Here is a 14,636-nt window from a genome sequence, read left to right on the forward strand (position 1 = left end):
CCTGCACCATGCCTGCCTGGATACTGCCATGCTCCTGCCTTGATGAAAATGGACTGAACCTCTGAACCTGTAAGCCAGCCCCAATTAAATGTTGTTTTTATAAGACTTGCCTTGGTCATGGTGTCTGTTCACAGCAGTAAAACCCTAACTAATACACCCATGGTCCTCAAACTCAAAGTATATTTACAAATAGCTTGGTCATATAGGCTCTAGTCTGACTAGATCATAACTTAGCCCATTTATTTTAACCTACATTCTGCCACATGGCTAGTTACCTGTGCTCAGGTACCATGTGTTCATCTCCTCAAATCTTCCTGGGCCGATCTCCCCACGCCTGGCTCTATCCCAGAATTCTCTATCCTACCAAATGTCCCACCTCCTATTTCCTGCCTAAGCCATAGGCCATCAGATTTATTATTGACAGGTGTCACAACCATGCAGACACAAGATATTCTCCCTACAGTTAAGAGCACTTGCTGCCCTTGCAGAGTACTGAATTCAGTTCCCAGCACCCACATGTTCACTTACAACTTACAGTAACTCCAGTTCCAATGGATCCAGTGACCTCTTCTGACATATTCAGGAAGGCAGTACATACATGTGGTACAAATACATGCATACAGGCAAAACACTCATGCACATAAAATAAAATAAATCTTTAGGAGAGAGGAAGGGTTGGGGCTGAAGAGATGTCTAGTGGTTAAGAGCAAGTACTGCCCTTTTAGAGGACTGGAACTTTCCAGCACCCAGATCTGGTGGTCTAAGACTCTGCTGAGCCAGCTGGGCAGTGGTGGCGCACGCCTTTAAGCCCAGCACTTGGGAGGCAGAGGCAGGCAGATTTCTGAGTTCAAGGCCAGCCTGCTCTCCAAAGTGAGTTCTAGGACAGCTAAGGCTATACAGAGAAACCCTGTCTCGAAAAAACAAACAAACAAACAAAAAACAGACTCTGCTGAGCCTTAGCTACCAGGGACTACCCCCACCCCAGTGGACCACACAGATCTGCAGATTGATGTAAAAGCAAGAGGAGTTTATTGTTCCAGCTCGCTGGGGCCATCCTACATCCAAAGGAGAAGAAACAACCCAAGGCTGCCCGTTCAGCCAGTTTTTATACAGTTTTTAGGGGTAGAATAGAGCAACAGCAACTAGGCACAATATGATTGGCGGAACAGTGTGACTCTTAAACTGATTGGTCCTGCGGGTGGCCAATGGTTGGTCTACCCTTCAGTCTTTCTGAGGAATGTAATCAGCCTTTCCTTTCTGAGAAGGAAGGGGTGCCTATGTGCCCCATTGACATCTCTCTCCTGGGAAGGGATGGGTACCTAAGCTATTTTGAGGCCTGGTAGAATTTTCCAACAGTCTTCAGTTAGTTGACCTCTTCAGTGGTTCACAACCACCTGTAACTCAAAAATCTAGGGGTACATGGCACCTCTAGCCACTATATGTACCTATATTCACATATATACCCTCTGCCACATACAAACAGAGAGAGAGAGAGAGAGCTAGAAAAAGTTATTAAAAAAATAAAACTGAGAGATGTGGGCTGGAACAATGGCTCAGCAGTTAAGTGCACTTGCTGGTCTTCCAGAGGACCTGAGTTCAATTCCTACCAAGCACATGGTGGCTCACAATCATATGTAAAGAGATCCAATGATCTTTTCTGGTGTGTCTGAAGACAGTAACAGTGTACTCATATACATAAAATAAATAAATATTTTAAAAATGAGAGATAAAGTAGGTCTTAAAATCACAAATTACGACCCACCATCTCAGGTAAGACAAGGCATAAGCTTGAAGCAACTAGTTATTGCCATATGGCGAAGAGCAGATGAATGTGTTCATGTGTACTCATGCTTAGCCTTGGTTCTACACTTATATAGTCTAAGATCTCCTTTCTAAGGAATAGTGCCACCCACAGTGGGCTGGGTCTTATTATGTCAGCTAACCCTAGTAGTCAAGACAATCCTCCACATACATGCTCCTGATACCAACCTGATCTAAACAGTCCTTTGTCGAGTATCTATTCTCAGATGAGTCTAAATTATATCAAGTTGAACAATATTAGTGATATTAATCAAAGAATTGTACAAATCTGTCGCTTCCTGTTCTGAAGGAAAAGAACATGTTGCCTAGGGAGCAAGACAGACAGCTGGAAGTAGGCAGCGATCAATGAGGCCTCTCTGGGGATAGTGAGTAGGCTGAGGAAGGATGTGCTGCTGTTGGTGCAGAAGAGGGTCATGGTCATTGTATATGCTTTCCCTCCTCCCCCTGGTAGAAACAGTCAAGGCCAGCTACCCCACCCAATGACCAGCAGCAGGAACTAAATGGAGAGAGCTCAACAAGGGACAGAGATATGCATAAAAGTTTGCTATTCTAGGGAACAGAGAGAAGCTACATTAAGTAAGGGACTCTTCTATCAGATTCTGCAAGCCAAGGGACAGCCAAGACCCACAAATAAAATCTTTAGGGTTCGGCTGAGACACGGCCTTCTTCAGGCAGCCTCTGAGCCTTGCATGGGAGAAAGGGACTTCCCATGCTTCTGACTCCAGATCACTGAGCTTCCCTTCCTGGGGACATGGAGCACTTTCAGCCTTGTGTCATGGGTGACTTATTCATTCTTCTCCCCTATCTGAAGTAGTGCTACCAACATTTAACCAAAGGAGGGTCAAAGAACTGGGCTGGGACACTGGGGTAGTAAGTAATGAGCCAAACTCTATCTAGACGATCCCAGGGTCCAAGCCCCTGGTAGCTCATCTTTAAATTAACAGAAAGTCTCATGGGGGGGAGGGCGGGGAAGAATGACCCCTTCTTTTAAAATATCATACAAGGGCTGGTGAGATGGCTCGGTGGGTAGGGGGACCTGTCGCCAAGTCTGACCTGAGTTCAATCCCACAACTCACAGGATAGAAGGAGAGAACTAACTTCTTTAAGTTGTCTCTGTACATGCATACTATGACACATACATGCCCACACATGTGCACACAACATGAATAAAATGTTTTTAATGCCACACAAGTTCCAAGTCCTCATACTGCCTGAAAAATCTATGTGGAATCATTGACTCCTTAAACAGCAAGTTATTGAAAAACTACTTTCACATATATCCATGTACACTATATATATATATATATATATATATATATATATATATATGTATATATATATACATATATATATATATACATATATATATATATATATGCATCTTATATGACTCATATAACATCTATATCTAGAATACTTAAGCTATTGGCATAAGCAGTAACATCCTCAAGTTCTGTAGCTGAGGGATTCAGAGACAATTAAAGCCTTAAATAAGAATTTCTAAAAGAAAGTTCCACTCTGAGTGAGACCGTGCAAGGAATGAGGAGACCGGCTGCCCTGTGATACTGGTGAAATTGGGTTTTAAAAAAAGAATGTTTATCCCAGCACTCAGGCAGCTGAGGCAGGAGAACAGAGTTTGATGTCAGCAGAGGCTATATAATGAAAGAAACACCATCTCAAAAAAAGTGGGGGGGGGGGGGTTAAGGCCAGGTGGTGGTAACACGTATCATTAGTCCCAGCACTCAGGAGGCAGAGGCAGGTGGATCTCTGTGAGTTCGAGGCCAGGCTGGTCTACAAATCAAGTTCCAGGACAGCCAGGACTACAGAGAAATATTGTGTAGAGAAAAACAAAAAAGCTTAGATTCTCTGGAAATGATCCTAAAGGCACTGATCAAATAAAAAGACATTTAAGAAAATCTATAGAATTCAGCAAGAGGGGTGAGAATTTGTGACATTTGAACTCAAGTCCCGTGCCCTCAGTCCCTCTCGGCTGGAGGTTGCTGTGACTCTACTCCAGACAAAGATTCAGTGCTCTGGCCACTCTCCCTCAGTGGATGGCCCCCAGGTCATGGTATCTTCCTTGCCTAGAAGGGGCAGAAGCCAGTGTTTCTCTTCCTGCCTCAGACCTCTGAGACAGAAACAAGAGTACTGCAAAGAGGTGGGGCTCCCTTCTTGAAAACAGTGGATCCTGCAGTTCTATGTAATTCAGAGAAGACCGACATGTTCAGAAGATAGGCTGATTAGGTACCCTGAGAGAACCAGGGAGATACAGGGTTAAGTAGGAGTCAGAACAAATCTTAAGCATGGGCCTCAGAAACTATCCCCCAAAGCACTTAATGAAAGCCATCACTAAACTGATTTCAGGGTAAAGTGGAAAGCCAGGCAGTGATTGGTGAACCCTTACATGTGACTGTGGTCAAGGAAAGAGATGGTTAAAGGGTACTGCCAAGCATGCACCAATCCCAGGGTGCTGCATTCTCACAAGGCTTGTGCCCCACCGAAACAGTACAGGTAGCTTCTACATAAACACATCCCTGAGGACCAATACCCAGATCAGATGCAATGTCCGATTACCAGATCTGACCAGAAACCATCCTCCCTGGGGATAAACTTTCATAACACCAAAAGGTGCATCACACGCCATCAAAGGAGACTGTCCATGAAGAGATGAACATTTCAAAATGATTCCAAGAGGAAAATCTGGGTTATAAAGTGAGGCTCAACAATAGATTTCACTTGGCAAAAGAACTGCCAAACTTTGGGGCTGGGGAAACAGAGCCCTTGCTTGCTTGCTTGCTTGCATGTGCAAACAAAATCAACTTGAAGATACGTAACAGAGATTATGCCACATGAAGAGAGAAACATGACAGCCTTAAAATCAGCAGCAGAGTAGAGAAGACCTCGGAGGGGGACCTCAGTGTGACTTCTTATTAGAAACAATGCAGACTAGGGCACAATGGGACAATACTGAAGGCACTTAAATTAAACAACTGCACCCCTTACACACACACACACACACACACACACACACACACTCATACACACTCATATACACACACACTACTTCTATCAGCAACGTTATCTTCCAAACAGAAATCCAAAGATATCAGCACATACTTGAAACAGAATGCCTGGCTTACAAGGAGGATCAAGCAAGTCCTTCACCACACTACAAGCGAGCAGCCCAAGGAGGTGATTCCACTCTGCGTGAGAGATTAAGAACCTGGGCGGAGATAGTCCGGCCAGCATGGGAGACACTATAAAGTCCTTTTCTCTGTCCCACTCACTGCGCTAGCTTGCATCTTTCTAGCTACGCCATGCGTAAGTGAAAACATTCTCAGCAGCAGTGCAAGGGAGAGAATGAGAACAAAGCCAGACTGAGCTATGAAAGCTGCTTCATGTGGCAACACAATTAACAGGAACACACAAAGAGAACCAGAAACAGGGAACACGGAATTTAATATAATGAAGGCTATAAACATACTTACCTGCTCTCCTTTCTTCTCCCAGACTCTTTAAAAGACATTAAATTATATAACATAATAATAATATAACAACATATTATTGGGTTTGTAACACATGTAGGTGTAACACTGTTGAACAGTAATACTAGGAAAGAATGAGAAGTAGAATTATATCAAATGAAATTCCTAAATCTGTCACCAGAGTTGTCTAATAGACTCTGATCAAATCTCTCTCTCTCTCTCTCTCTCTCTCTCTCTCTCTCTCTCTCTCTCTCTTCNCTCTCTCTCTCTCTCTCTCTTCCCTCTCTCTCTCTCTCTCTGTGTGTCTCTGTCTCTCTCTCTCCATCTCTCTGTCTGTCTGTCTCTCTCTCACACATACACATACTCACACACAGAGACATACATATAAACACACACTCACACACAGAGACACACACTCACACGTAGACACAAACACAGACACACACACACATACACACACACGCGCACACACACACATACACGCACACACACACATCCCAAACTCTGACTGCTAAGGAAATGACTTTAAGAGCATATATTGGAGGAAGTCATGAATTAACACTGCTCTCACCTTGGTTAGAGGAACTTCTTTTGCAGTGGGCAGCAGTTAGTGCCAAGACTTATAACTGGTCAAAGTGCTAAGAATAAGTGACTGCAGAGTTCTCAATCCCGAATGGTCGATCTATATCGCCCCTCAGAAAAGGGGGTTCTAGATCACCCCTCAGAGGAAGGAGTATAAAGAATGTAAGGCAGGGAGGAGAGCTGTGAAATGATGATCTCTGGACATGACTTGGCTGCTGCATGTGTGATCTCTGGACATGGCATGGCTGCTGCATGCGTAATCTCTGAACATGGCATGTCTGCTGCATGCATGATCTCTGGACACGACATGGCTGCTGCATGTGTGATCTCTGGACATGACATGGCTGCTGCATGCATTAACTCACAGCACCTCCACTTACCTGTGCATAAGACAAAGCCAGACAATAATTCCAGCATGGGAGGGGAAGGTCACACGAGGCTCTAATCATAGCGGAGGAGTCATTGGCACCTGATTGGCTGGAGGAGAGGGCGGGTCATTTTTCTTCAGGGGTATGGCCACTGGGTGGTTGTGCATGCTTACGTGGTTAGCACTAATTAAATCCAATGGGTCACAAAAAAAATAAATTTAAAACAAAGGGTATGGAGGTGGGAGGCCCATTTTAGGAAGGTCCAGGAGAATTAAAGGAGGGAGTTGGGATGATAGAATCCGTACTCTATATATGTAAATATATGTATGAAATCGTCGAGAGATAAATTCAAATCTTTTAAATATAGGGGCAAGTAATTAAACTGCCAGACTGAGAAATATTCACTGAATCTAAATGAAAGAGATACAGGAATAATTGAGCAGGAAAAACTTGAGGCAAATAGAAAACTGAAAGTACAATGTCAGAGGGGAAGCTGACAACCATCGCCCTGTCCAGAACAGATCAATACACCAGTGATCCTGTCAGCTCACAGTGGAGATGACAATGGCCTTCGTCCTGGTAATGCCACAGCCACTGTGTCATTGTAAAGTGACACATTCTTCATGTGTTTGGGGCAATGCTGGTGTGACCTACGATGCTTCGTCTTCTAGAAACTCACAGTGTATTCAATAACATGTACACAATATTTGATAATACACAGCCATGTTTCTGACTGTGCAGTAACTATATGTCATATGACTGGTGGGTATGGTGTGTTCTTTTTCTCTGTGTGTGTGTCTTTGTCTATCTCTCTCTCTTTCTGTCTCTGTCTCTGTCTGTCTGTCTCTCTCTCTCACACACACACACACACACACACTCACACTTGTGTGTAAATACAGGTGCATGTTGTAGACTATTAAACTTTTAACAGTGTCAAGAGAGCTAGTCATTTGCCTGTGCTACCTAGCAAGTCCCCAGCAAAGCTGGGACCAGATGACTTTCCTATCCCCTCAGTGCAAAGCACCTTCAGCCACTATGCCAGATCTATCAACAAAGGAGGCTCCTTGGTTCCTGTCAGTGTGTTTGTTACAAATGGAATGCTATGGTCTGGGCCGAGGCTTAGGAAGTGGCTCTGTGACTCATGGAGACCTGAACAGGCTGCCTCGAGGACACCAAAACAGGAGATGCTCTGAGAGATGCATAGCTAGAAGTTGAGCTGGCATTTGATGAGATGCCAGGGACTTAGGCAAGAATTCCTGCACACCCAAGCTGAGGCACCCCTCCCAGAGAGATGGACTGGCAGACGCCAGCAGGGCCCAATGATGTATACTTCAGTGCAACAGCAAATCTGCAGGGGCCCTAGGCAGATGTGAGCCCAGTGTCCTGGGGAAAGCCCCCACCCTCATTCCCACAGGACCAGAGGCCAGGGCCTCTGGGGGAGCAAGCGAGGCCCTGGAGCCCCCAGGTACCTGCCAGTTTGTGTGGCAGAGCATATCCCCTTCTTACAGATGGTGATCAAGGCTCCTGCCCAGGTTTTTGGAAATGAACAAAATGAAATCATGCATAAAAGCCCAAATAGGATGCTGGGCACAGCTGGCTACTTCAGGGACCTCAAGCACACAGCGACTCCAAATCCCAAAGACAGGCCCTTGGCTAGGTCCATCCAAGACCTCAGCTCCCAAGGCTGGCTTAGGGAGAGTCAAAGACAGAACACCCACAACTTTTGGCTTGTCCTAGATCAAGAGCAAGATGGAGATCCTGGGAAATAATCTGTCCCTGGTCTGAGAGTCTGAGAAACACTTCTTTTTCTGGTAAACACAGAGTGGCTCTCAGAAACGCTCCCTTTTTCTGGTGAACACAGCATGGCTCAGGCTCTGCCACATGTAATAATTTCTGAGCCCTCATAAAGCCTTTGTCTTATTTTTAAAATCCTCTTTTTTTCTTCTTCCTAATTACTCAAAATTATTCAATTTTGAATTCAAAATTACCCTTCATAATTATCTGCTAACATGTGCTTTCTTCCCTAATTCAAAGTCCCTTTTTAAAAAAAATTAGGGACTGTGGGACCAGAAAGAGATAGTTAGGGGTTAAGAACAAGTATTGTTCTTACAGAGGACCTGGGTTCAGTTCCCAGCACCCACGTGACTGCTCACAATCATCTCTAATTCCAGTCCCAGGTAATCTAGTGTCCAATTCTGCCCTCCACAGCCACCATGCATGCACATGGTATACATTCATATATGCAAACAGTCACACACATAAAATAAAAATTTTTTGTTAGAGTAGACACTATGCCTGTCTAGTCCTCTGCTGTATCCCCAATGCCTGGCACACAGCAGGGTTTGGTGAATCTTTGCTGACCCACATCTTCCCAAGCCTGCTTCCTTCTCTGTAGCTGCAGACATAGTGCAAGAACCTGGATTGAGTAGTATACCCCAGAAGGACCAGTATTTCTACACAGTGTTTCTTTGTCAGTCCTAATGAGCTTTAAAGCTAGAGACACCCACTAGAGACGGAGACCACTATGCTATGGCCTCATAAATACTGAGTCCCAACATGAAGGCGCAAATGTGGAACCTGAGACTGACACTTTGAGCCTGTCCAGGACAAACAGAAAGCTGTTCAGCAGTGGGGGTGGGAGGGTGGGAGGATGGGGGTGGGGGGTGGGGGGGAGATAGTGCTGCCCCCTGTAGGTGAATAGATGTAATGTCTGGTGCATCATCAGCTCCTGTTAATTCTAATACTCTAAGATGGTGAGTCTTCTCCTCTTAGGATCAGAAAAATGAACATGTTGTTCCAAGCATCCCCTCAACTACTGGCAGCAGGGAAGGCTTTGGACACAGTGTTCAAATCACTCGAATCTTAGACTCCAGCTCCATCCACCTTTGCAGTCCTGACCCTGTGTCTGCTCTGGGAGGGGTAGTGTACCCAAATCCTTATTATGACGCTGAAGTATCTTCTACCTTCAGATTGGAGTGGAGATGGAGCCTCTGAGGAGGAGATTAGTGTGGAAAAAAGATCATGAGGTGGAGCTCCCACCTAGTAGAACTGGCGCTTTTTTAAAAATGTGGTTCTTAGGGCTGGGGAGGTAGGTCAATATATAAAGCGCTTACCCTGCATGAATAAGGAGCTGAAATTAGATCCTGGCCACCCCATATAAAAAGCCAGGGATAGTGGCATGGACCTGTAATCCCAGCACTGGAGCGGCAGGAACAAGAGGATCCCCATGGCTCACTAGCCAGTAAATCTGGAGCAGTGGCTCTCAATCTTCCTAATGCTATGACACTTTAATACAGTTTCTCATGTTGTACTCACACACACACACACACACACACACACACACACGCACACACACACACAGACTGTACTTCTCTCTGTCCATAGTGTGAACACGCATTAAGAAGGTGGCATCTGGGATCCAGAAGGAGTCTTCATCAGAATTCAGACACATTAGTACCCTGGCCTCAAACTTCCAATGAGTATGTAAACCTCTCATATTATTATGACAGCCTAGGCTGAGTAGCACACACACACACACACACACACACAAATTCCAAAAGCCAAATAGTTCGGCATTGTGTGAACGAGCTTTCTACTCAGAGAACTCCCTTTCCCTATTCCTCAGTCTTTTAAAGAGAGGAAAAAGAAGCCTTAATATCTCCCAAGGACATCATTGAGTTTACAAAGAACTGCGACCTGGGGCCATTGGTTTAACTGCCTCATAAAGAATGAATGAGGCACTAGTGCTCCCAGGAGCTGTGAGAAACCCTTAAAGCCATTCTTCCCAGTCTAATGACTCTGCCTTACCTAGGCCTCTTCAGCCCTGTCCCCAAAGGCCACTGGGATGCACCTGCTCTGCAGAGAACCCCCTCACATCTTCCCAGACAGTGTAGAATGACCCCCTGTGGTCTACACATCACACTGAGTCAGAAGAGGGAGGCTCATCTTCCCCTTTCTCACAGTCAGGAAGCTGGGCCAGGGGTCACTTGACTTGCTGTTCATCATGTCTTTGATCTCCATCCACCCCTGCCTCCAGTTTCCATATCAGCCCAACAGTATGCAGTACACTTGCGCAGTGTAAACATGTACATTTGAATAAATTATGTGAAATAAATGAATCCATTTATGGGCAAACAATTATCAGCAAAATGACAACTAAATAATTAGAGCTATTTGAACAACAGCCAGAAACAGAAATAACCCAAAAATAAGGAGAAAAGTGAGAGAGAGGGAGCAAGAATAGGGAAATAAAGGGGGGGGAGAGGTTTTTGCTTTTCCCTATTCACAGGGAGGCTCCTGGTGGCCATCCATCAATTTTATTCTTCCTGCAATCATTGACAGCGGAGCGATGGACACGCACTGGGCTACTGCTAAGGTTCAAAGACAGGTTGGCCAGTGTCGGGAAGACTCACTACACTTTATGGCAATTTCGTTAAGTTGTGCTAACTATCTGGGCAGAAGGGAACCTGGGAGTGGAAAGGAAGGCACAGCTGCCAGGGAGACAGGGGTGCAGGGAACCACTCTGTCACCACGTATGTGGCCTGAACACAGAGCTCCCCAACATTCCCATTCTAACCACTCCTCAGAGCACATGAGGAGTACCCAGAGTGTGTGCAGCATGCTTCGTCATGTACAAAGTGCTTCTGCAGTCCTTGGCATGTGGTTGCCTCAACTCAGGCTTGAGAAGGTGGGGTAGTGTGGTAGTCAGTGTTCACTGTCAGCCTCACAGAACTGAGAATCACTTGGCAGACCGGGTCATAAGCAGGCCTGGGAGGGTTGTCTTGACCACTTTGATTGATGTGGGAACATGCTCATCTTAATTATGGGTAGGAGGACCTGGACTGTGGACAAACAGAAAAACACTAACTGCATTCATTGTTGTCCCCTGATTCTGACGATGGGTTTGGTGTGACCTGCTCCCTCAAGTTCCCGCCACTGCGGCCTCCTTGGTAGGGTGGATGGTAACTGGGAACTGTGAGCTGAGAGAAACCTTTTCTACCTTGATGCTTCTGTCAGCATCCTATCACATCACGGGGGGGGGGGGGGGGAAAGCTAGGACATATGGTACCCAGCTCTGCTGTGCAGAAGGGGGCCATGATAGTGAACCTTCACTGTCCACTTGACCAGATTTAGAGTCACCTAGGAGGTTGGGGAGGTGCCCTTCTGGGTATTTTCTGTCTCTAGACAAAATCAGCTGAGTGAGAAATACTCACGTTGACTGTAGGATACACCACCCCAAGGGCTGGCCATCCATACTCTGCATCCTGTCCACCATGACGTGAACCACCCTGCTCCACCCTGCCGTGATTGCCTGAAGTCTCTGAGAAAAATAAGCAAAGTAATACTTCTCTCAGCTGCTTGTCAGGCGTCCTGGTCACGGAAAGGGAAAGCGAGCTAACGGGGACAGTACGTCTCCCAGATATCAAGGAACTTGTCCAGGGTCGCATAGCTAGTAAGCCACCCAGCAAAGGCCTGAACTGTCATCTTCCTGATTCCAAACCTACGCTCTTTTCACGTGGCTCCCGAGTTTCCTGGCAGAGACTTCATCTGTCCACGGATGCATACGTCCAGCCTGGCACGTCATCTGGGAAAATTTGGACCTAGACTCCTCTCACATTCGCCCCGGAACTGTGAGCAATTTGTGTCCTTTGAAGGAAGCTATTTGCACCTGTCATCGCAGGCCATCTGAAACTAGCAAATGCCCGAGATGAGCCCAGCAATCTGCTGAGCCACGCAAACATGGGCCACCGCCAAGGGCAAGATCACTCTGTGCCTGCTGACCAGCAGGAAATCTGTGCAGAGAGTCATGGAACAAGCCCTGCGGGGGTGTCTCTCCAGACGCTACCCAGTGAGTCTCCATCTTGTCCTTGCTGTGGCTTCACCATAGCGGAAGCCTCTGCTTCTCTCTCAGCATAGCGATAACGTATCCTATGCTTCTCAGCAGAGGACAGAGTGGTGTCCCAGCCCCTTGTCATGTGCCAGTCCTATGGCAGCATTATCCACTTCTCCACATCAAAAACTGTTTTTAACCTTCTACATAAACATTAACGCAGTCATCGAGTCACAGACCTGCATTCTGGGGTGTTCCTGAAGGCTGTATGATGGAAGCAGAAACACCCTTGCTGCTCCCCAAAATGCACAAACAGCCTCTTCATGAGACCTGAGGAGTCTGGGGTTTAGGGGAACATGGTATGAGGGATAGCATTGAGGTTTACATGGGACCCGCTTACAAATGTTTCTTCCCCAATATCTAATTATCCCATTCAAACCCCAGTACATTGTCTTCTAAATTTCTAAGTGGTTTAATAATAGAATTGCTTCATTAACTCTGATGCGTGCTTGGGAATCAGGCAAAGAAATTTAAAAACAGCTAGAAAAACAAGCAACTGCAGACACGTGCATTGGTGAGTTTCAAACATTTATGAACTTGGCAGCAGGGATTGTTCTAAGAATACGCTGGGGCTTTGACTGAGTGGTCACCCAGGACACTTCCCTGTTCCCCCTAAACCAGGTCTTGCTTCCTCACAGAAATGAGCTGCGGAGGGGCTGGGGGAGGTGGGTAGTATAAGAAAGAAGCTGGGCATCCCTCGGGGCCACTTAGGGAGCAGGAAGGAAAACAGCTAGTGGAGAAAACCTTATTTCTAGCCCCTGGCTGGTCCTCCAGTGGATGGTAGCTGGTCATACCTTAATGCCGACTCTCTGGGTTCAGCTAAGTTTTATTTGGTTTGAAGACAAGTTCTCCTATAGTCTAGGTTGGTCTCAAACTTGCTATGTAACCAATGCTGCCCTTGAACTCCTGATCCTCCTGCCTCTTCTTTCCAAGTGCTGGGATTACAGGGATGTACCACCCCCACCCCCACGCAGCACCAGCACACCACAGACCCTGCCAACTTCCTCAGAGCTCCTGACATCCCACCATCCCACCTGAACTCAGCATCTTCTCCATCACTCCAGGCCAAACGGGAGCCCAACTCCTTCCCTAATGGCCGGGCACTTAGGGTCCAGACTCACTCTTTCCTTTCTACAGGTCTCACCCAGATGCCTCTTGGTACCACTCGGTGACGCTTCTACCCACCTACCTCCTGCCTCCTCCAGTCTCAGAACATCCATCAGCACTTGCTCCTGATGGCTGGCCATCCCTTCCCCTACATCACAGTTCCAGATCCCCCCCCAATGTGCTTTTCTGTCACTGAGGGTCCCTCTGTGGTATGTACCACACTGTTGGGCTCAGGGTGCAGAGAGCTAGCAGTCGCATCATAGCTACTTCCCTGGGCTTTTGTCCCAAAGCTTACTTAACACACTTGTGCATGTCAGTGTAAGAGAAGCAAGACTGCTGGATGAGGCAAGAACTCCCTTCGTACATCATTCCAAACCATTGCTGGAATTATTTCCACACTGCAAAGGGGTTTCATATGGAAGAACTCCCAGCGCAAGCCCAGCCCCCGAAGATGTGATATGAAGGACGCTGTCATACTTCTGCAAAGCAGAACACTGGGAGCTTCCCAACAAGCATCACTGAGTCCCGTGTGATGGGGTCCAGAGACCTGCCACTGCTAAGTGTTTAGAGAAGCAGCCTGACTCTCAGTGAACCTTCCATGCCCCCTAGACTAGGGGAAGAGTGTGAGGGGCATTCAGCCAGCACCGACGGGCTCATGGCCCAAGGCAAAGTGAAGGACACACTGAATAGAACCCTGGTGACCTGCAGGAGGCCATAGGTGCAACCTCAGGGACCCAACAGGACACGGTTAGAGGAAGGAAATCTGACTTCAAAGCCATCTCCCCCTCCACTTGGCACGACCAGCAGTGATCCTCCTCGTGACCATCAACTAGGTGACATCACTCGCAAAAAGAATCCTTGCCAGGGTAGGAAGTTGTTCTTGGTGATGCCTTTTTACAGAGAAATGCCAGTCCCCTGAAGATCGGCTCCCATCTCCTTTGGCTGGGACCAGTCACCTGTGTACTAGCCAGAGGAGAGGATTTATCATTATAACTAGTCCGTCTTCACCCCTGGACTAGGGAAGGTCCTAAAAATCATCCACCCCTCTACATCTGTAAAAAAAACCTCAGCCTTCAAGTCTAAAAGATGGAGATGGTACCCACCGACAAGAGGAGTCTGGAGGTTGGGATGGTACGGACAAGCAAAACCTCAATATAGCCCACCCTAGCCACAGGGTTGACAAGGTTCAGCACTTCCTCCTGTGATAAAAAGACAGAGTTGGGAGAAAGCAGCACTCTGGCCAATGATCTCAGAGGGTCTGGTGTTTTGAGTTTGTTGTTGTTGTTGTTGTTGTGGTGGTGGTGGTGGTGGTGGTGATGGTGGTGGTGGTGGTGATGGTGGTGGTGGTGGTGGTGGTGGTGGTGATGGTGGTGGTGGTGGTGG

This window comes from Mus pahari, chromosome 7 (genome assembly GCF_900095145.1).
Source record: "Mus pahari chromosome 7, PAHARI_EIJ_v1.1, whole genome shotgun sequence".
Classification (NCBI taxonomy): Eukaryota; Metazoa; Chordata; class Mammalia; order Rodentia; family Muridae; genus Mus; species Mus pahari.